At 49.8% G+C, this 23,317-nt stretch overlaps 1 protein-coding gene across 1 annotated transcript in view; it reads right to left on the reverse strand.

The window, feature by feature from the left end:
- LOC8026703 (nose resistant to fluoxetine protein 6) overlaps positions 1 to 23,317 on the reverse strand; it is a 94,974-nt gene that overhangs the window by 51,486 nt on the left and 20,171 nt on the right. The gene's annotated exons all lie outside the window — the stretch shown is intronic.

The following is a 23,317-nucleotide window of genomic DNA, read 5'->3' on the forward strand; positions in this document are numbered from 1 at the left end:
AGCCTACTTCGAACCGCTCTCGACAAAGCAAAGCGATAGGATGGCGGCGCTGGACGAATTCAAAATACCAAAACTCTCAAACAAAAATTACCATGCGTGGGCAATTTGAGCCAGAGCGGCATTCGTCCAGAAAGGCTGTTGGGAAGCCATGGAGCCTGGCTATGGTGGGAGAGAAGTGATGAACGACGAGAGGAAGAACACCAAGGCTTTCACATTCATGTTCCTAGTAGTGGAAGACACCTGCCTGGACGACATTGGGGAATGTTTGACAGCTCGTGAGGCCTGGAATACATTGGAAGAGATACATTTAAAGTGTGGGCTACTGCATGCTCTTCAGTTGATGGGAGACTTCTCCAGCACCAGAATGGAGCCAGATGAAGCCATGAAGGATTACCTGGATTGAATAATGAACCTACAGAGGAAGCTTTAAACGGCAGGATACGCCTTCACTGACGGGGAAGTGGCACTGGTGATGCTGATGGGCTTGCCAGAAACGTATGAATCACTTATCCTAAATCTTGAGCAAGACGAAGGAACGCTCACGACGAAGAAGGTGAAAGCAAGGCTGCTGGTAGAAGAAAAGCGCCAAGTCAAACGTGAAAAAGACAAACTAAATGAGAGTGAAGAAAACAAGGCCCTCATGACAAAGAACAAGCCATTATGAGGAGCAGTCAGCTCCACAAACGTAACGGGCAAGAACATTTTTCAAGGAAAGCAGCAACTGGCACTGGTACAAGCTGCTTTGAACCGAAACAATGAGTTCGGTGCGGAAAATTTGGACACATTGCCAGGGAATGCAAGGAGGGTCCCGATGACGAAGGATGCGGCTCAAAGAGAAGACGAAATTCCAGTGAACCGAAGAAGGCGCTCTGTGCCAGGGGTGGAAGTTCCTCAGGGTCACACATCTGGTACCTTGGCAGTGGAGCAATTGACCACATGACGTCAAACAGAGCCAAATTCACCACTTTCAAGCCCTGCTGTTCGACTGTTGAGGCAGCAAATAAGGAGGTCATGGAAGTCGTCGGGAGAGGACAGGTAAAGATTGAACTTTCGAAAGACTGCGGTGGCACTGTCGTCGAGCTCCAAGATGTCCTCTACGTACCAAGCTTAGACGGTAACCTCTTGTCAGTTGGGAAGATTGAGGAACGTGGACTGAGCGTGACTTTCAGCAACGGAAAAGCTAAAGTGATTGAAGCAAATGGTGACCTTATTGTCGTAGCCAAGCGCGATGGTAAATTTTACACTGAGAGTAAGTCGCTTGCAACATTGAAGTTAGCAAAGGCGACAGACGTCGCCCTGTGGCATCGACGACTCGGTCATCTCCACCATGAAGCTGTCGAAAAACTTTGCCAAAGTGGTAGAAGCAGTCAAGATGCAAAGTGCTCGACATGTGCACTCGGCAAATTGAAGAAAAGCAGCTTCCGAAGAAGGGTGGAACAAAGGCTAAGGCCCCACTGGAGCTGGTTCACTCGGATGTAGTTGGAAAGATCACACCTGCCTCGAAGGGAGGGTCGAACTACTTTGTCACATCCATTGATGACTACTCCAGATTCACTGTAGTGTACCCAATGAAGACGAAGAATGAAGTGCTGGACAGATTCGACCAGTACAGACGAATGGTCGAGATTCTCCACAACACGAAGGTGAAGACTTTGCGTAGTGACAATGGAGGAGAGTACACAAGCAAAGAGTTTGATGAGTACCTGGCCAAGCATGGCATAAAGCGTCGGCTCACCATTCCTGGCATACCTGAGCAGAATGGAGTTGCCGAGAGAATGAACCAAACTCTGCTTGACATGACGAGGTGTCTCCTCATCCAGTCAGGCGTCCCCAAAGAACTTTGGGCTGACGCCGTTGTCACTGCAAGTCACATCATCAGGAACAAGTGTTCATCGAAAGCAGTCGAAGGAGAGTCACCAGAAGCTCTGTGGACAGGAGGAGAAGTGAAACTGGACCACCTAAGAGTGTTCGGATGCAGAACATGGAGTCTGCGAAACAGACGATGCAAGGGAAGCAAGTTGGACCCGAAAGCAGAGGAGTGCATACTGGTCGGCTACCCAGAAGGAGTGAAGGGGTACAAGCTGTGGAACCAGAAAGAAGACCGCTTCTTTGTGAGTCGAGACGTCACCTTCGAAGGAGACTCCTTCCCGTGCAAGCTTGCCCAGGCTCCAAGCACTGACGTTGATGTATGTGACGACACCGAGGGCACAATCTTTTTTCAAGTAGAAGACAGCTGGAGCGGGTCACGTGAGGTTGGTGGTTCAGATCGAAATGATACTGGCCACAACAATGCCGAAGAAGTTAGATCATCAGCTGATGAAGACGACAACGGAGCTACACAGCAGATATCCAACGTGACATATTGTGGTACGCAAGCATACAGAAGGTTGGCGAGACTGGCAAAGAAGGGACCACGTCAAAGTGGATGTCACGGCTCCTGCATAGCCAAGCAAAACAACCGGGAAGATCCAGAAACTCTACACGAAGCCTTTTCTGCATCAGACAAAGAGAGATGGAAAGCAGCTATACAGAGTGAACTGAACAGCCTTGAAGCTTCAGGAACATGGGAACTGGTGCCACGACCGAAGGAGAGACAGGTCGTAAAGTGCAAGTGGGTAATCCGCAAGAAATACGACGAGAATGGTGACTTGGAGAGGTACAAGGCACGGTTAGTAGCGTGCGGATACTCCCAGGTGGAAGGAACCGACTACAAGGAGAGCTTCTCTCCAGTTGTCAAGCTGAAGTCCATCAGGACGCTGCTAGGCATAGCAGTCGAGAGAAATTGGAAGATCCACCAGGTTGAAATCACGGCAGCATACTTGAACGGTACACTGAAGGAGACCGTCTACTTGGAACAACCGCAGCCTTTCGGCGTTGCAAGAAGGATGAAGTCTGCCTTCTAAAGAAGAGCTTGTATGGACTGCGACAGTCTGGAAGGGAGTAGAATCTCACCTTGGACAAACTGCTGAAGTTGCAGGGGATGACAAGATCGAAAGCAGACCCCTGTTTATATGTCAGCAAAGAGAAGAAGCTCATTGTAGGAGTCTACGTTGATGACCTCTTGATCATCGCAGAAGAGGAGGAAGCGAGTTTGACGCAAAAGACCTGGGGGAAGCCAGCCACATCGTTTCCATATGAATGAAAAGAGAAAGGGATGGAAAACTTACCCTCGATCAGACGGTCTATGCCGTCTGATCAAGGCAAGGCAGATGCTAAGGCAGCATCATCTCTTTTGGATCCTGGAAGCAAGTACCAAAGAGGAGAGAGCAACGACCGAATGAGAGAAGACCTGCCGCGCTAGTACAGACAAGCAATTGGTGCGTTGCTTTACCTCGTCGGAGGAACAAGACCGGACATGGCTTTTGCCACCACTTACGTGAGTCAGTTAAACGAACATCCCACAGAAGAGAACTGGAGTGGCATAAAGCACATCCTTCGCTATGTGAAGCAGACGAAGAATTCTGCACTAATCTACCAAAGAACTGGGAAGTGTGTGCAGGTCTTTTGCGATGCAGACTGGGCTAATGACAAGGCTGACAGGAAGTCATTCAATGGTTATGTGTTGACGCTAGCCGGCGCTGCAATTTCCTGGAGCAGCAGGAAACAACAAAATACTGCACTGTCAACCGTCGAAGCAGAGTATATGACCATGTGTCATGCTACAAAGGAAGTTATGTGGCTAGAGAACTTCATGAAGGAGCTTGGTGTGCACGAGTTTCTACAGGAACCACAGGTCTTGTTGGTAGACAACCAGGGTGCAATTGCGCTGGCGAAAAATCAAGTCACGTCGGAGAGAAGCAAGTACATTGATCTGAAGCACTTCTTCCTGAGAGAAAAGGTGGAAGAAGGAAAGCTGCAACTCCAGTACAACAAATCGTCGAGTAACTCTGCAGACCTCTTCACCAAGGCCTTGAATGGAAGGCTGACCGTCAAGCATTGTGAACGTTTCGGTGTCAAGAACGTGGACGTGGCGACAGTCCATTAAGGGGGAGTGTTGGTAGTGTAATGGACCGTTACCAGATGGTACCACGAATCCAGCGCTAAGGTCGTGCAGCCGTTCCACTATTGTTTCTATTTTTCCCCTCTCTTCCCGCCTGATAAACAAGATGGCAGCTCGGCAGCAGTATGTCGTTTCTTCATCCCCAAATCAGCTCGATCCACGTCCCAGAAATGTGGTCACTCTGCGCAATTAAGGTAAACGAACAATACCCTCCTCTCCGCACCCTCCTCAAGAGCTGCATTCTTATTCGGCATTACAGGAAATTGTAAACGTCTCATTTTTTTTTGGAACACAATTAATAAGAAGTCATCCTCTGCTTGCACATATTGAGCAGTAAGCTAGTACCATCTATTAAGCACCGACCGGCATACACTCACTAAACTTGGTATCACCCTGAGCACACCTGCTACTTAGCATGGTATTCTTTTTATCACTGGAAAGAAGCACAGGGACAAGCAACCAGAAAATCGGGTGGCCTGCATCAACACTGCGCACTGGCCCAAATTGAAGCAAGCTATTTTCACAAAAAATAGATGCAACAGCTAAGATTGCGCTTGACCTGCACACCATAGACTGGCTCTATTCGAGCCCAGCGACTTTCACAACTAATAGCCACAACAGCTACGATCGGGCTTGACAAACACACTGCAGACTGGCTCTACACGAACCCAGCTACTTTCAGAAATAATAGCCGCAACAGCTACGACCGGGTTCGATTTTTACACCGTAGACTGGTTCCGCTGAAGCCTAGCTACTTTCAAAACCAAGAGCCACAACGGTTGAGAGCTGAGCGATCGAGCTTGATCCACATGCACACAAAACAATTTCCTGAAAAACAAATAAGAGTGCGCTCGAACTATGTACAGGGGTGACACTAAAAACATTATTGTGGATTGTACTCAGGGTTAGCAAAGCACCAGTCAATGTGCGGCCAGCAACTAACGTGGTTGGCCCGAAAGGTTGGGCCTTCGGCCACAAGGTCTTTGTGGCCCCCGGGGTCATTTTACTCAAGATGCCGAAGTCCGGGGAACGAAAGATTACCAGCCTTTGGACTGGCAATTGGACGAGGATGAGGCGCCACTTCAGCCTGAGGCAGCACTGCTGCCGTTGGAAGGGCGACCACCACCATCAGGCCTACGCTGACCAGGGCCGTGTTGTCCAGAACCAGCTTGGAGGCCCAGCATACCACCTGCAGGCTGCAGACAGGCAGTATTATAAATACCTGTTTGCGCAACAAGCGGAAAACATGCCACTCAAATGAAAATGTGTCCTTCCTTGGCTAAATACAGCCCTCGAGGAGCTCAGAATGGCACAAGCAGAGCACAAAGCAACAAGGGAGACACAGATTGCGGCTATTTTTTATGGAGAACAGTGCAAAAAAAAAAAAAAGTCTTAGCCCTGCTAGGGCAGGCTGCTCAACAAGAAAACCCATAAAAAAAGGGGGGGGGATTGTAAATATATTAAAATATTTTTCTTAGTCCTCTTCAATGCCCCCACCTTTAGTTTCTAGCATGCACAAACCTTCCACTTCATTATTTCGTTTGGCAGCATGCAAGACTAAAGAAATGATGGCTTCATAGAAAGGTTGCAACAACTTTTACACACTCGGCCAATTAAAAGCGAACATCATAACCACAAAAACACCTGCCACGGCCACACCTCAAGCAAAATGTTTGCCTTCCGCACCATTGCATTTGTACAGGCTTTTTGAGACTTCACCGCCGAGTGGCATGCAGGCAGCGTCAATGCGTTTAGTATTTGTGTCGTGCCGTGAATGCCGTGAAGTTCCGTGCCGTGAAGTTCACTGGCACTGCAGTTTTGAGGTTATTGATATATTAACTCTTCTGGTGCTGGAAAATCACAGTGTCTGCACAATACACCAAAATAGGAACACGCACAAGCTACGGCACAAAGCGAAATCATATTTGGATACCATTCAATTACTGTTGGCTCTAGGGAGGGTCAGTGGCGTATTACAGTTCGGAAATTGTATAGCAAAAACTCGCAATGCAGAACCCAGGGACCCTGAGTTCAAAGCTCGTAGCTCAATCCACACCCCTGCCCATTGCACAAGAGAAAGACACCATGTTTGTTCAACAGGAAACTATACTGTCTCACCGTCACTTGGCAAAAAGCAAGTGATATATGGTCCCCTCCAGCCAATCGGTGACAAAGGCAAGGCGTAACCCAAGCAGTTGAAGAAGTGGGGAAGGAGGAACTTGGGAAGTTGCTTTCCCTCCCCTGAAACTTAACCTGTAACTCAAAATTGTCCCAAAAGCGGCATTCTTCTCTTTTTCGTCTATCTCTCTGATAGCACTGCACGCACCTAGTGAGTCAAGTGTCTCTTCCCAACCTGCTGATTGGTTTTCTTAGACCGTAGTCTTCGCCTTTTCCCAACCCAGTTATGATGTAATGGATTACAGAAAACCTGCGGCAAACAAACAAAGAAAACCCAAAGGAGTTAAAAAAGAAAAAAGATGTTTAACACAATCACACTAATATCATAGCAATGTTTCAGAAACAAGGCTAAAAAGAACAATAAGAGTTTTTTTTAAAGTGCTGAAGTTACACCCAGCAAATTGTTTTGGTTGAACTATATTTAGCTATGCAGCGAAATGGCATGCTTTGACTCTGTATCTGTATTTCCACAGAAAGTTGACCCCACATTGGCATCAGAAAAATTAACGTCGTCATTATCGTGTCCGGCAGCGTAAGAAACGCAGAGTGTCTCTTAATATGGTCAGGCTTCTAGGTTTGCAATTATTTCTTACCAGCAAAAGTCGAAAGCTCATTGGCGGAGGCGCAAAATTAAGATACTCGGAACGTACCGCACCCTTTAGAACAGAAAACAGCGTGATGTACCCAAAAGCTATAAATCTAACTGAGGTAATAGGACCTGTGAAGATCATGGACACAGAGAAGTCAGGATCGGGTGTTTCAGCTCATTGTCTGTGGGGTTACAACAACAAACAGAACCCTTCACTCCACTTATTGTGATGTTCGATACAACTGTACTCAGCAGTTCTTTTGCCAGGCCCCATGATACTGCTGCTGTTTGCCATTCGGTGCAGTCTGTCTACAATCAAATTTTATCTACAACCTGGCATGGTGGCTATCTTAGGATACACTGTGCACATAAACCGGTTTGTTCATAGCCTGGCTATTCAATGCGCAGTGTGCCCTTTGCGCTTTAGAAAAAGGTAGCTCTGAGACATCTCACAGACACAGTTTTTCTGAAAGCAGCTCTCCATAACACCTACCTTTCGATTACAAACCGTGTTGTTCCGTAAGCCTGGTTGTACGCACACTCCACTGGCGCAGTCGGCGATCGGAAAGGCGCTATCACCCACGCCCTGCACGGGTAGCCGCAATGGTCAGGCCGCCGTACGCGCCCGTCGCGACGTTCTCCCCGTCACTGCTCTGCGACAGCACGTAGGAATCGTGGATGCTTCCGGGTCACATGACACCACATTCAGGATCCTCGAGCGCGCGTCCACAATCAGCTGCAAGTTGATAGAGTGACCGTAGTGCTTGTTGACGAACAGTTCCTCGTGCACGGCGGCCCTTGAATCCGAACGTGGGTGACGTCGATGACTCCCACGACGCCCGGAAAGCCGCCCATGACGTAAAACTTCTGCTGCAGTTCGGGGAGTTCCGCTGCTGTTGACCACCCGAAGGAGGAAACATGGTTTACACCGTCAGTTGAATACTATAGCAGTTTTCATTGCCGACATAGTCCTCAAAAGAACGAAGCTTGCCGCGAGATATGATCAATACATGTCATTCGCTACCGTTTTGAAGAGTCTGCTCCTTTTCAAAACTCACTCAAGTATCCACCAGCTGTTTCCACTGACAAGTTGTGAAACTCGTTATTTCAAAACTGTTTTCGTAATGAGGAACTCACCGTGATACGAAAGACCGTGCCACACCAAAGACAATAAAAATAGAGTGAGCTTGGGGAAGGACCACTACACAACGTTTTGAGGACGCAGTGACGGCGCTGCATGTTGACCAGAAGGGGCTTTTAACTGACGAAAACAAAAGTCTCGATTGCTCCAAAATTACTTTGCAGCTGGCCGCTTAATAAATGTAACATATAGTCGAAGAGGAACGTTAGAAATAAGACTGTTTTCTCACCTTCAAGACTCCGGTGATGCGCATGTTGCTGTCGCGGCGAAGGCGAAACCGAAACCTCGTCAGAAACGTCGAAGGTGTCGAGGGGGCGAAATCGGTCCTGGAAAACACGGTCCAACGGTGCCGCGGAGTGCATTCATGCGGCGAAGATTGTTTGGAGCCGGTGTCTTGTGGCCACGTCCGACATTTTGTTTACTCTGAGACCGCCAGTGAGCCTCCTCGGTTACTGTCTCAAGATCTGAGACTAGAGTTGAGTCAGAGACTCGGTTTTGGTCTCAAGTCCAGACTAAGTTTCGTTTCGAGCAAGTGGCTAACCTCTGAGACTGTCTCAGTTTGGGTCTCCGTTTGGCTCTCAGTTTGGGTCTTAAATCGGCCGCCAGCTAATTTGCTACGGGGCTGTCTCCCGGCTTGAGACACAACTTGAGTCAGAGACTCGGTTTCAGTCTCAAGTCCAGACTTAGTTTCGTTTCGAGCAAGTGGCTCACGTTCGGTCTCGGCTGAGACTGTCTCAAGTTGTGTCTCAACTCTTTCGAGCAAGCGGCCCCAGGTTTGCGGTTGTACCGCACTGGCTAGATTGCTTATCTACAGCTGAGAGTCAGACGCCCACTGAGGCGGACTAACTTCCGGCTGTATAAATATACACACAACAATTTGCAATTAGACGCATAATAACAAAGAGCACAGCGTGCCGCCTCTTTTCTTTGGATGCCTTTTTTTTAAACCAGCGCAAGCTCGCGCGTTCTCTCTTTTGAGACGGTTAGAACGGTCGCACATAAAACCCGCGTTTCTCCTACCTGGCCGCTTCCTCCTCTTGTGCACAGCAGGCGCAACAGCCGATCGTCATGATTCAAAAGTGCGACATCCTCAGCATTAGATTCGGTGTTAGGAAGCTCATGTAATGTTGCTTCGCTTTGTCGCACACTGTTTAAAGTGGAAGACGGAAAAGCGTTTCTTGTGATTTCAGATAAAGCTTCAAATAACTGGCAACCATGATTTTAAGCCACAATATATGGCCAAGTGTCGCTACTCTGACGCGTAGCTTATTTAATGACAGTATTCATGCTCTTGTTCAAGAGGCTTCTAATACCTGGAGGGGCCAAGGCGTAAGCCCCGTGGATTCCGCAAGCCACTACCTTTTGACACCTGCCTCTTCTTCATTGTTCCCGCTTGTGCCAATAAATTAGCTACGGTTCAGAGTAACGACACTTGGCCATATTGTGGCTTAAAATCATGGTTGCCAGTTACCTGGAGCTTTATTTAAAATCACAGGAAACGCTTTTCCGTCCCCCACAAATGTTTAAACTACCCGCGACAGAACATTGCAATATTGCATCAGCTTCCTAGCACCGTATCTAATGCTGAGGAAGTCGTGCTTTTGGATCATGACGATCGGCAGTTGGGTTTGCACTGAACAGGACCCAAAATGGCGGCGCCCAAAACAATTTTGGGGAACGGAGTGCCGATACCTTAAAGCTCATTCAGTGACTCTATACATCGTTTCAGCTTCGGTCCAGACGCAGCCGATGCTACAAGCGCGAGCATGTGGCCCAGAACAGTGCTTGCGCTGCACGAGCGCGCGTGCTTGGCAGGGATGCTGAAAGCCCGGAGCTCGCGCTTGTAGCTTTGGCTGCGTCTGGACCGAAGCTGAAACGAAGTATAGGCATGAAGTGAACTCGGGTGTATTATTTTCCTCTTCGTCTTTATTGTTTATTGATTTCAATCATATCGAATAATTAACATATTATATCACGCTACGCGTGTGTAATTATTTGTCTTAGATTTATTAACCTGACCCAGTACTTAAACCATTCATATATCGATAGTAAATCTTCCAATATATTTTTTAAATGTGAAGGTAAAAAGACACGGCGATTGATGATGCTACAGACGCCAACGCCGCCCTCGGAAATTTTTCGAACACTAGAAATCAGCACTTTGTCTGCCATCCGCCAAGTAGCGCAACAAAACACCCAAACAGTTTTTAATTGTTTTTAAAATTAGCTAAGCTCTACACCTATTATGAAACCAAAGCAAGATCATTGTGAAAATTTAATACATCGTAATGTATGTTTATTCTAAACAATAAATGTTATTAGATGCCAATAAATCTGTTTTATGTCCAAAAAGATATGCGTCAAAAACAGGTAAGTTTGAAGGGCTCCTGGAGCGTTATGACTTTGAAAATGAAAAAAAGCCATCGTCCACCTCTTGGGCAACCATTGTAGCTCTAAATGTTATAAAATATTTTATCATAGTTTAAATATTTCCTCAGCGGCATTTGAAGTACGATGACTCCAAGCACAAAAAAAGTGCTATGTTTGATTTAAAATATCTAAACAAAATATTTTTACACAACATTAAATTTTTTTCTGAATATTACTAATTATAAGCACTACATCTGTAGCTAATTTCATTGCCCTAGCGCTTGTCAATAAAAACATATTTGTGCTGAAATGTGTCAATTTTAGGGCAATATTTGGAGGGATGAAAAAAACAAAGTAGTGCAAATACCAAAAAAGTGTATCGTTACATTTTGCTCCGACATCATCTTAACAAAACTGCTATAATGGAACCGTGCTCTTTTTAATGGATCGTTCATAAAACATGAACTAGCGGAGCAAGTGAGGGTCCGCGCCATCATATTGCCAACGCTACAAACGCGCATGAACAGTAAAATCCAACACATACATAATATCAAATGAAAGAGGATTGCATTACCTTTCGAATGACATCAATCCCACAAAACAGTATTTATAAGGAGATGAGTAATGACCTGCCAAAAAGTACCTAAACTGCCACATTCAGTGTGACCGTGGCCTTAAACGTTTCAGTTTCCTCGGTAATTCTTTGTTTCCTCTTTTGTTCCTTCGTGACATTTTGGTGGAGGTGCGGGGTACTGCATGCCCGTGCAGCGTTCCCCTCCAAGAGCCCGCAGTGCAAGTCCGGTTCCAAGCCCAGTGAGGAGATCACTCCCCGCGGAACCCGAAACTCGGACCAGCCGGCGCATCAAGGGAGAGGATCCTGAATACGGTTCGCTACTGGACAAGCCCAAGCCGACGAAGACGACGATGGCCGACCAGTCGCAGACCCCGGCCGCTCCTGGGGGGCTATGTTGCGCTTTTTGCACTCCCAGGAGACTAGGGAGAGGGAAGTGACGTCAACGATACAGCAAACGCAGATTCGGTGTTGATTTCGTTTTCTTCTGTCAACATCCAATCTGCATTTGCTGTGTCGTTGACGTCACTTCCCTCTTCCAAGTCTCCTGGGAGTGCAAAAAGCGCAACATAGCACCCCTGCCTTCATCTACATGCCCGTCGCACCCCGGACTCCGACGCCATTCCACGGGGACGCCCACGAAGACGTCGAGGACTGGCTTCAACAGTACGAGCGGGTGGCCCAGCACAACCGATGGACGGACGACCAGCGCCTGCAGAACCTTTACTTCGCGCTCGAAGGAACGGCCAGGCACTGGTTCGAGAATCGGGAGACTTCGTTGATCTCGTGGACCGCCTGCAAGAATGAGCTGAGGCGAACTTTCGCTAACCAGTATCGACGGGAGAGGGCCGAGGACCTTCTTCGAATCAGTACCCAGGGCGCAAACGAGACCATCACCAGTTTCGTCGAGGATGTTCTGCGCCTGGTCACTCCCGCCGACCCTCAAGCCACCGGCGAAAAGAAGTTGCGGATTCTGATGCGAGGCGTACGAGATGACATCTTCGGAGGCCTCGTCCGCAACCCGCCGACCACCGTCGAAACGTTTGTAACAGAGGCAACCAACATTGAACGGGCCCTGCAAGCACGAGCCGCTCACTTCCATCGAGCTCCTGCCGTCGTTGCACCCAAGCCGTCAAGCTGCGACCTCGGCCCCAATATTCCGGGGATCCGAGAAATAGTCCGGGACATCGTCCGTGAAGAACTGAAGAAGCTGATACCTGCCGCCGAACGTCCAGCTTCACTCTCGATCGCCGAGATTGTTCGAGAAGAGGTCCAGCAAGCGCTCCAGCCAGACGTTCTCGCCGACGCCACACCGGAGCCACCAGCTGTGACCTATGCCGCCGTTTTCCGTCGTCCACAGCCTCCTATTGCTCGGCAGTACCCAGCTGCACCCCGGCGAGAAGTCTTTTCGCCGCAGTACGCGCCGCGCCAAGAGCAGCGTGGACTTCGAAAGACCGACGTGTGGCGCACGGATGACGGACGCCCGGTGTGCTTCCACTGCGGGGAGGCTGACCACGTTTACCGAAGGTGCTCCTACCGCCAGCTCGGCCTGCGAGGATTCGCTCCAAACGACCGTCGAACTTGTCTTGGAGAACGACCAAGGGAAATCGAGGAATACCTCCGTCGCCCTCCGTCACCAGCGCCCACAGCACCACGAGGTTCCCGTTCTCCATCCCCCCGACGTTCCGCGTCGCCTTTCCGTCGGTCGCGCCGTGACAGCCTGTCCCCCCTATCTCGTCGGGAAAACTAAGTGCGGCAGCGCCTGGAGGTGGCGTTGCCGAAGACGACCGAAGTAAAGAGCCTCCAAGAACGCCGGAGCGCTCCCACTCTCTCGACGCTACGCATCACAACGACGTCCCTGCATCGGTGTCCAACAACCTAAACATCATTATCGACGGCCACGACGCATGGGCACTCGTGGACACCGGAGCAGACTATTCAGTCTTGAGTGGGAGGCTCTCTCGCCGCCTGCGAAAAGTGACAACGCCGTGGGAAGGCCCTCAAATACGAACCGCCGGTGGGCACCTCATCACACCAGTCGGGCGATGCACTGCTCGCGTCGAGATCCACGGTGAGACGTGCCCTGTGAAGTTCGTCGTTCTGCAAGACTGTTCTAGCGACGTTATCCTCGGAATGGACTTCCTCTGCGAGTATGGCGCCGTCATGGACCTCGGAGCAAACCGGTTGACGCTACGAAAACCTGTTTCACCGGAGGAACCCATAGCGACGTCGTCTGCGGTCCGAGTCCTCGCAAGCCACGTGAACTTACCACCGCGGTCGAGTGTTTTCCTACCCGTCGGGATCACCGAAGCCTTCTGCGGCGAAGTTCTGTTCGAAGGAAGCCTACAGTTGCTTCTTGGAAGAGGAATAGGCGTCGCAAGAGGAGTTGCCGAACTTCAGGATGGCCGCACTGTGGTCCTCGTGACGAACTTCGAAATGAAGCGCAACACCTCACAAAAGGTGCAGCCGTGAGCCAGGTCGAGGAACTCCGAAACTCCGCCGCTATCGCCGCCATTACTGACGAATCCGCGCCACCTCAGCAACACAGTACGTCGCCAGCACAGCTCGACATTGACCCTAAGCTTCTGGGCCCGAAACGACAACAGCTCAGTGACCTCCTCACCAAATACCGCGACTGCTTTGCCACGTCGTCAAAGGTGTGCCAAACCACCGTTGCGAAGCACCGCATCGTTACCGAGGACGACGCGCGGCCTGTGCATCGGTCACCGTACAGAGTCTCCGCTAAAGAAAGGGAGGTGATCCAGGAGCAAGTTCAAGAGATGCTGAACGACGACATAATCCAACCTTCAAGCAGTCCCTGGGCCTCTCCAGTCGTACTGGTTAAGAAGAAGGACGGAACGCTTAGGTTCTGCGTGGACTACCGGCAGCTCAACGCGGTGACGAAGAAAGACGTCTATTCACTCCCCCGCATCGACGACACGTCAGACCGGCTGCGCTACTCCCGATACTTTTCATCGATGGACCTGAAGAGCGGCTACTGGCAGATCGAAGTCGACGAACGGGACCGAGAGAAGACAGCTTTCGTCACGCCGGATGGGCTGTACGAGTTCAAGGTGATGCCCTTCGGACTGTGTACGGCGCCAGCAACTTTCCACCGTGTCATGGACACCGTACTGGCAGGACTGAAGTGGCAGAGCTGTCTCGTCTACCTCGACGACGTCGTAGTGTTTTCCAGCGACTTCGACGAGCACCTGCGACGACTACGAGCTGTTCTCCAAGCCATACGGACCGCCGGACTCACCCTGAAGCCGTCAAAGTGTCGGTTCGCCTATGACGAGCTGAAGTTCCTAGGTCACGTGGTCAGTAACGAAGGTGTTCGCCCCGACCCAGAGAAGACTCGCGCCGTCACAGCATTTCCAGCGCCGGCAGACAAGAAGGCCGTGCGAAGGTTTCTCGGATTATGTGCCTACTATCGACGCTTGGTTCGAGATTTCGCAAGGATTTCCGCACCGCTCACAAACCTCACAAAGGACGCCGAGAAGTTCGAATGGGCCGAGGAGCAGCAGCAGGCATTCGAAGAGCTGAAGCGACGACTGCAGACTCCTTCTGTTCTAGGACATTTCGATCAAGATGCGGAAACCGAAATTCACACAGACGCAAGTAACACTGGACTTGGCGCGATACTGGTTCAAGTGCAAGAAGGCACCGAGCGAGTTATCGCCTACGCAAGTCGGACACTGTCCAAGGCGGAGAAAAATTACTCCACGACTGAGAAAAAATGCCTCGCGGTTGTCTGGGCAATCACGAAGTTTCGTCCGTACTTGTACGGGAGCCCGTTCCGTGTAGTCACGGACCACCACTCGCTCTGCTGGCTTGCAAACCTCAAGGACCCGTCAGGACGCCTCGCTCGATGGAGTCTCCGACTGCAGGAGTTCAACATGACGGTGGTCTACAGGTCAGGCCGCAAGCATAGCGACGCCGACTGCCTGTCCAGGGCCCCCGTCGAGACACCTTCCGGCAGCAGCGATGACGATGATGACGAGTGCTTCCTAGGTGCAGTGAACTCCGACGACATGGCACGACGTCAAAGAGACGATCCTGAGTTGCGCGCGCTAATCGAGCACCTCGAAGGACGAGGGGGTACTGTCCCCCGTGTCTTCACGAGAGCCCTGCCGTCTTTCGTCCTCCGACAAGGTGTACTTTACAAGGAGAACTTCGGAGACAACAACACACCATGGCTGCTGGTAATCCCTACCGACCTCAGAGAGGAGATCTTTCAAGCCTGCCACGACGACCCGACGTCCGGACACCTTGGTTACAGCCGTGCGCTGGCCCGAATTCGTGAAAAGTATTACTGGCCCAAGCTGCCGAAGACCGTTCACTTCTACACACGGTCGTGCCACGAGTGCCAGCGACGCAAGAAACCGCCGATAAAGCCGGCAGGTCTCCTGCAGCCGATTGCTCCCCCGACCGCACCGTTCCAGCAGATCGGAATGGATCTACTTGGTCCTTTCCCACCATCGACGCAAGGAAACATATGGATTATCGTCGCCACAGACTATCTCACACGGTACGCCGAAACGAAAGCCCTTCCTGCAGGGACTGCTGTAGAAGTCGCGAAGTTTTTTATCGAGTCCATCGTCCTCCGGCACAGCGCTCCCGAAGTTCTGATCTCAGACCGGGGTTCATCGTTCATCGCCCAGCTGACGCAAGAAATCCTTCGTCTCAGCCACACCAGCCATCGGCGCACAACGGCGTGCCACCCGTAGACCAACGGGCTGACGGAGAGACTCAACAAGACCATCGCCGACACGATTTCCATGTACGTCGTCGTGGAGCACAAGACGTGGGACGAGGTGTTGCTGTACGTCACATTCGCCTACAACACGGCCGTGCAAGAGACCACCGGGGTAACACCTTCTCAACTGGTTCATGGCTGCAAAGTAACGACAATGCTAGACGCGATGTTACCCCACGAACCGGCTCTCGATGCAAGCGACGACGCCCAGGTGGTTGCCCAACGGGCAGAAGTCCGCCAGCTCGCCAGACACCGCATTCAAGCCCAGCAACGTGTCGACACTGGCCGCTACAACCTTCGTCGCCGGCACGTCCATTTTCAACCCGGGGACCGGGTGTGGGTTTGGACACCAATACGGCGCCGCGGTCTCAGCGAGAAGCTTCTGAAACGCTATTTCGGGCCCTACAAGATCATCCGACGGCTCGGCGATCTGAACTAAGAAGTCCTTCCCGACGGAACGCGCCCATCTGCAAGACGTCAGCCGCGACCCGAAGTGGTGTACGTCGTCCGGCTGAAGCCGTATTACGAACGATAGAACTTTCTACTCTTGTCGACGAGTGAACTGTGAACTAACTGTGGCTCGCGATTCTGCTGTCGTTTTGTTTTGAATTTATTTTTGTTTTTCGTTTTGGGCTGCATCGGGACGATGCGCTTTTAAAGGGGGGGGATAATGCCGCGCACAGGGTCACGGACTTCTAGAACTTTCTCGTTTATTCTTGCTCCGGACATAACTTCTATCGTTTATCCCTGCTTATGTTGTTCTAGAAAGTGCGTGTTCATTCCCGCCCCGAGCGCGCTACGCTCGAACCTTCTCCGCCGAATCTTCGAGATAGTGACTAACTCTAGATAAGACGCCGCTCGCGACCTTGTCGAGTCAGTATCTCCCCAGCGCTCGATCCTGCGGTTTCGCCGACATCGACGCCCGCGACGCTCTGCTGTTATCTTCTGTTTCCTTCTATTTCTTGGGCACAAGTTCGCCCCATTAAACGTTTCAGTTTCCTCGGTTATTCTTTGTTTCTTCTTTTGTTCATTCGTGACAATATACTGCTGTATTTTCTGTGACCGATTAGGATGGTGACCACTGTCATATTTTGCATAAAAACGAAAAGACTGTGCAAGATTTATCCGTATATATTATTTTCCTCTACTGCCCTTTGGAAAGCACTCGTATCTCTTATGTAATCCATTGCAAAAGTGAACTGCACCTTATAAATCAAGTTGAATAGTCACTACACGCCACGTTTTGATCAGTTTCGTTTTCTCGCTTGCCTACACTTCAAGTATACAAAAGCCTGTTTAATTAATTGTATTAATTATCGAAACCAATTTCAGCTATCATAACTTTCTGAACACGATGATGCATTTTATTTTCTGTTTTTACATATCCGAATGACTTCAGCGGCGGTTGAGTAAAGGTTGAGTACACTGAGAGCGCGCAGGTGATTCTAGCGAAGCCCGTCCGCCGGTCCTCCCCGAAGCGTTGTTTCAGTTTTCTTCTTTTCGCTACAATTGTTTCTGCTCAAGAGCGTGTCTTTCAAACATGCGTTCTATGCGCTCGCGCTCGCGCCAAGAGGACATTGCAGAATTGCCGTTTTCGGGCCCGTGCCTTCACCTACAGCGAACGCGAAATACGTATACTAAATTATCTAAGCCTGGTTCAGACAGTTGCGTTTGACTGCGTTGCGGCAGCGAGAAACCAGGACATCCCTGCTGCTTATATCGCGTGCCAAGACGATTCCCTGAATTGGATTCCACGCTTCACACGAAGCACAGATGTGCCGGTGACTCGCTTTCGGTTCTCGACGCAACGCTGTCAAACGCATACAAACTCAAGTGTCTGAACCGGCCTCAAGCATCAAAGAACGCCGAGAATATAGTTCTCTGCGCTGCACCTGCTGGCTTCTCCAGCAGTAGTTTTTTTTAAAAAATAAAAATCTAAACCGAATACCACGTGTATGTTTGCCAACACCTTATTTTTGGAGATTTACTTGGAATCCTTTATATAGGTAAAAGGAACGCGTGCCGAAAGGCCTGAAATCCTAGCCCCCTTCAAAGTACTCCACCTTGGATGACACACACTTGTTTGAAGCATTTTTTATCGAGTATGCTCGATGAAATGTGTCAAATGAGCCATTGAAGGCGAATCATATATCCCAAGACAGAGAAATACTCAAATACACAGGCATGATCTCAGATATCTGTGTACGTTCGTCCTGTCCGGCCTCAGTTGTGGTGTTCAATGCTTAACATTTCACTGCACTTGAAAACAAAAAAATTGGGTATGACAGGCGTGCAAGTTCGGCGGAACCGAGGACGCCATTTGCAACTGATCTGCACGCAGAACTGACCGATCACACCTTTAATGAGATCACGCTCTTTACTGAACCGCACTATAAAAGATGACAAGAGTATTTGGTCCGGCGAACATTCCAGTCATTTCACGCCTGTGCGTAGCTTCCTGTGCTTTTCTAGAGATTTGGTTAAATTCGTCGAGCACGACGCCAGCTGCCAACTGTTTACTAGCTGTACATGGTAAAACCCGCGACGGAACCAAAACGGACAACCGCGATACTTTTTATCTGCCTCAGGTTTTAGTAGGTGCCTACAAAGGTTGCCTGTACTCTTTGGCATGTTTATTTTCCGCCAGTTTAGGCGAACTGAGCCACACGCCTGTTTCCACCTGTTCAAATTTGAATAAATGGTAACCAACGCACAAAGAAAACAAGTTTCAAGTACTTTATGAGATTTTTGAAGTGACGTTTACTATTGAACGGCTGCATGTACTTGAATGTTCAATTCAAGAGTTTATAAGACGTGACTACCCCATGCTTGTCACTTGCCAACAGTGTGGTAACGCTCAATGGCTCGAGCCCAGTGGGTAGTTAAGTAAGCCTGTGGGGTAGTTACAGCCGTCAAAACGCATGATTACTAGTGGGGGTGCTCACTTTTTCTTAGAGTGTAGTTGCAGTACGGGAGCAGACGCCTTCATTTTTTGGGTCGTTTTTATGCAGTTTGTTGTCGTATGTCCTGTCGGTGTTAAGTGGAGCTGTGGGGCTAGGGAGTTCGTGACCGGTGTTATTCCTGATCACTGGTGTGGCGCTAATGCGTTTTTTTTTTTTAACATTGTTATCACTTCAAATTTCGAAGATTCACGAGCCCGTGGCGCTGCATTACGGTGAATCGCGCACTCCTTCTCCGGTGACGTCGTTTTTCTGGTGCCGCTCGTGAATACTGCAAGCGTTTAAACGGTGTGCGCCGTCTCGTCTGCATCCCCGATGACGTACTCGACCTGTTGAAACTTATTGCTTTGTAATTCTGGACTACGCAAGGCAGTTATCTCGCTGCTCTTGTTTCGGTTATAAAAGCAAGGCAAAACGCTCGTATTTCCCGCCCTCAGTACACGTTTGACATCTTCCACACTTTGAGAATGGATAACTGTATGAACAAGGATTTACATTTACCTCAGAGGTCACTCTCGCCGCTTCCTCATCATTGACCAGCGGGATCAGCTGACGAGAAGCCGCGAATGAAAGGCTTGAGCATGAACAGCCCAAGTGCACTCGGTGCCGATGCGGGCAATGCGCGTTTCTGTCAACCGGTAAGCCATCACAAACCGTGACCGTTCCAGCTCTTCGTCATGACACGGTGTTACAGAGAGCAGGGTAAAATATAATTACACGGACCACCGAAGCAAACGCAGTTATCGTAAATCTTGGCTTGTGATTGCGCCTTTGTAGGTCATCTTATTCGTTTTGCTGGAGAGACGCAAACGACGGGCATAACATAACCGTTTGCATATTCCGCATACCTCGCAAAATCATTTACCCAGTCACCTTGCGAAAAACGCAAAACACGGAGTCCGCACCGTCATTACGTAATGTTTTTTACCTGCTTTAGAGCAGTTTGCAACTGCTAGTAGCAATAACTTCTGAAGCTGAAACTAGGGGCAGTGCTCAAGAGGAAAGGGACAAAGTTGGGAAAGCTTGCTCGCTCTCCCCACTTTCTCAACTCTCAAGTAAGTGTACAGTAATAAATCCAGCAACGCGTCTTTCCAAAATAAAGAAAAAGTTCAGTGTTCCCTACGTAAAAAAATGGTCTTAGTTCATGCATCTGTAGGCAGGTAGGAAATCTTGCCCGAATTTATTCACACCGCATGATGAGCGCAACGAACTCGCACGAGATTTAAAGGAAAATATCGGTGGTAACTTAAGTTTCCTCGAAATTCTGTTAACCGGTCGTTTGCAGGACTGAATCACCTACTCGAGCTGTGTGCGTCGCTGTGCAAACACGTCGCTGTGCAAACGCAGTCCAACAACACGAAACATAAAAACAGCAAATCTGTAGGACAACAATCCGGAGTTCATTGTTCAATTTAAGCGACGTACTTTTGTTGAAAACGCCCGCAGCTTTTTACTCGCGGTATATGTCGGGATGCTTCCACATTTTGAAACGAAACGAAGGAAGATTTACTTTTAAAGACGCTCGTTGCGTCCTCCCGGAGCAGCTGGACCGGATTAGCTGACGACGACGGGACTGAACCCGTAGAACTTCAACACCAGAACAAGCAATTCGCACTCCGTGTTAGTGAGGCTCTCTACCTCTAATCACCGCACCATACACGACGAACGTTTCAGCTCTTTGTCGCATCGCCGCGTTGCACCGAACAGAACGAGATCGCCGAAGTCAATGCACGGCTGTCGTGAACCTTGGCTTGTGGTTGCGCACTCGTGGACCCTGTGACTCCCTTCGCTTTTCAAGCACACACGGCGTATACGAATGATACTTTCCGTTATTCCGGGAACATCACACAGGCACTTCTCCGGTCACGTCTTCGCTACATGTGCTCGCAAACCGAGCAGCTTCCCCCCTTCCCAGCCGTCTCGGTTGCTCCGAGGCGAGAGCGCTGGCCTACGGATCCCCATGTGGCGGGTTCGAATCCCGGCCGAGGTGCCCGCATTCTGACTGAGGCTTATTGTGGAGGAGGCGCCGTGTAAACGAGCTTTCGGTTGCACGTCAAAAGATCTCTAGGTGGTACAAATTAATCCTCAGTCCTCCACTGGGGCGTGCCAGATGCCTGTCGTTGGTTGGGCACGTAATACCCCCAAATATTTTCCGCCCTTCCCGTCCAACCAAAACAATACCGGCTGGATGGATTTATGAATGGATGTTAATGGCTATACCCTTCGTAACTGGCGGTAGCTTGTGCCACCTAGCCTAAGTCTAAAAAGACAAAAACGTGATTACTCCCGCATTTTTAAGACCAATTTTTTACCCCTAACTATCACCAGGTAGTGTGGGATATCAACAGGACGACCTTCGGGGGATCGGGCAAAAAAAAAAAAAAAAACTAAAAACATCACCCCCGTACCTCTTCCCCCCGGCGAAAGAGTCGCCAATTGTCCTCTGGTAAAACCTTGTCGGCGTTTCCCTAGCACCGGACGCACTGGGACACAGGGTTGAGGCTTTGGGCAGAAGCCACGCGGGAGATAATCCCCATTTTCCCCTGTCCCGCCTGTCCCCAGCTGCTGCGCCATGTTAAACGTGGGTTGTTGCTAGATTTTCTCCGACCAAATAAAAAAACAACGAAAGCAAACCGGCTCTAGCTTTCAGCGTACATCGGCGTTTCGCCGTGGCCAATTTTTTTCTGCCAGCTCTAACTTAAAGATGACCTAAAGATGCAGCAACACTGGCCACCACGGAGCGCCGTGAATTCTGAGGAGGGTGCATGGGAAGCGGCGGCATCTTCGCTTGCAATTGAAGGGTTGAAGCCAAAACGAAACCAACTGCAATGTCACGTATTCAGATCGAGGGCACGCTTTTTATATCCATTGTAACAGTTTAGAAAGAATAATTAGACCCCTAACTTTCGTTGTGGTCTGTAAAAAACAATTATCAAGACCCCTAAAATAAATAAAAACAGGGGCGACATGAGGGAAGCCACATTGCCATCGACCACAATCAATGGCAGCAAGCACGGCAAACACGGGGTTCGACCCGTCCCGCGACATGGCGTAATTGTTTTTGTTGCATATCTGTCTCCGTGACATGTTTTTTTCCGCGAAATTTGTCTCCACGGTCCTTTTCAGGTGTGTCCCCAAGCATTCCGGTGCTTCGGTAGCCGGCAATGCTGCGGTCGTCACCGGGTGATGCGTGTTTTCGAGGTCGGCTACACGGTTGTGCGTGTATAAGCGAAGCAAAACACGTTATTTACAACCTCGCATGATTTTTGAACGAATTATCGGTTACTGAACGTGTAAATGTATGGTAATTTGTGCAAATAGTGTGTTTTTTACCCCAAATATTCACCAAGTACACGGGACTCGCTAAAAGCGTATTGAATGCTGTTCTCTGCTCAGGACCCCCTAACTGGAGATATTCCACTGTCTTCAGTTAGGGGGTCCTGGAGGCGCGCGCTCTCGTGAAGTGACCGCCTGCCCCCCCTCCCCCCCTCCCCCCTCCGCCCCCTCACTTATGGCGCGCTCACACTGGAAGCGGATCCGCAAACGCGAAGCGGATCCGCCCGTTCTCTACCGAAACGCGGCTAGGATCGAGCGGTTGGAGCGCGTTTTTGCCAACCGCTTCGGGACCGATTTCTCCCAACCGCTTTCACGAACCGCAAAGCGGCAACCAATCACAACGCGACGCTGACGTGACGTCAGTGACTTTCGAAGCAAGATGGCGCCTGTCGCTGGTGAGGCGTCCAAGACGCTGTAGTCCCAGTGCTGCAGCCTTAGCTTTCGACAAATCAACGGAGAAACGTGATGCTCACATCCGTCACTTGAATCCGCCGCGAAAAGAATTGACTCGTAATTTCAACGAGCTTCGCACCGGTGATTTGGTTCGGGTAAGGGTTTGTTTATTACTCTGGGTGCCACAGCCCAAACTCGCTGCCTTGTTAGTCTATGCCTGTAGAACGTCGGAACCCGCCCCTGATCGACCAAAATGTCAGCTTTTCTACTCACTAAGATAGTCGCGTGAACTATTGAAAGCTTTCGACACCGTGCATGACCACCACAAAGGCCGATAGAGACGTCGTGAGCTTGATTGCGTAGCCAACGCACTACCGCGGAAGGGGCAGGGTACCTGCGCTAGCTCGACCTGTAACGTTTACTACTAATAAAATAAGTAAAGGAAACCTACTCAAGGAATAAAGTGTACGTACCAGACAATGCAAAGGTAATCCATACGGCGTTTATTTGAGCTTAATGTCAAACAAACACTAGATTCGATCGACGAGCGAGTGACGAGGGGAGAGTCCGCCACCAACGAAGCCATGACCGGCTAGCACCGAACACATTCCCCCGCACCACGGTCCACCCTACCGCTCACAACTTCGAAAATGATAAGAGCGAACAACACCGAGGGGGGAAAACTGGCCCTCTATCCCGAAAACAAGGTCAGCTATTCATGCGGGAAGAATCCCCTTCGAAGAAAAGGTCAGCGGCATCCCGTTCTGAGTCAGCAAGGCGCGCCTAGCTGGGTTTTGCTTGTGGCCGAAGTCGAGAGAATCACAGGCGAGTTTGGCAGGTCCATGCTTCTTTTTTTCGCTGCGTGCGAACATCCCGGAGAAAATTATTCCGAGTGCCAAAATAGCAAAAGTTTGGCTTTGGATCTTGAAATAAAGTGGATTTTGGATTGTGAAACCGGGTTGCCATACGCAAGTCTCAAAAGATCACCCCCCGTGATCGCCGAGAAACCGCCAACCGCCT

Source organism: Ixodes scapularis, unplaced genomic scaffold (assembly GCF_016920785.2).
Source record: "Ixodes scapularis isolate PalLabHiFi unplaced genomic scaffold, ASM1692078v2 PGA_scaffold3__209_contigs__length_174095766, whole genome shotgun sequence".
Taxonomy (NCBI): domain Eukaryota; kingdom Metazoa; phylum Arthropoda; class Arachnida; order Ixodida; family Ixodidae; genus Ixodes; species Ixodes scapularis.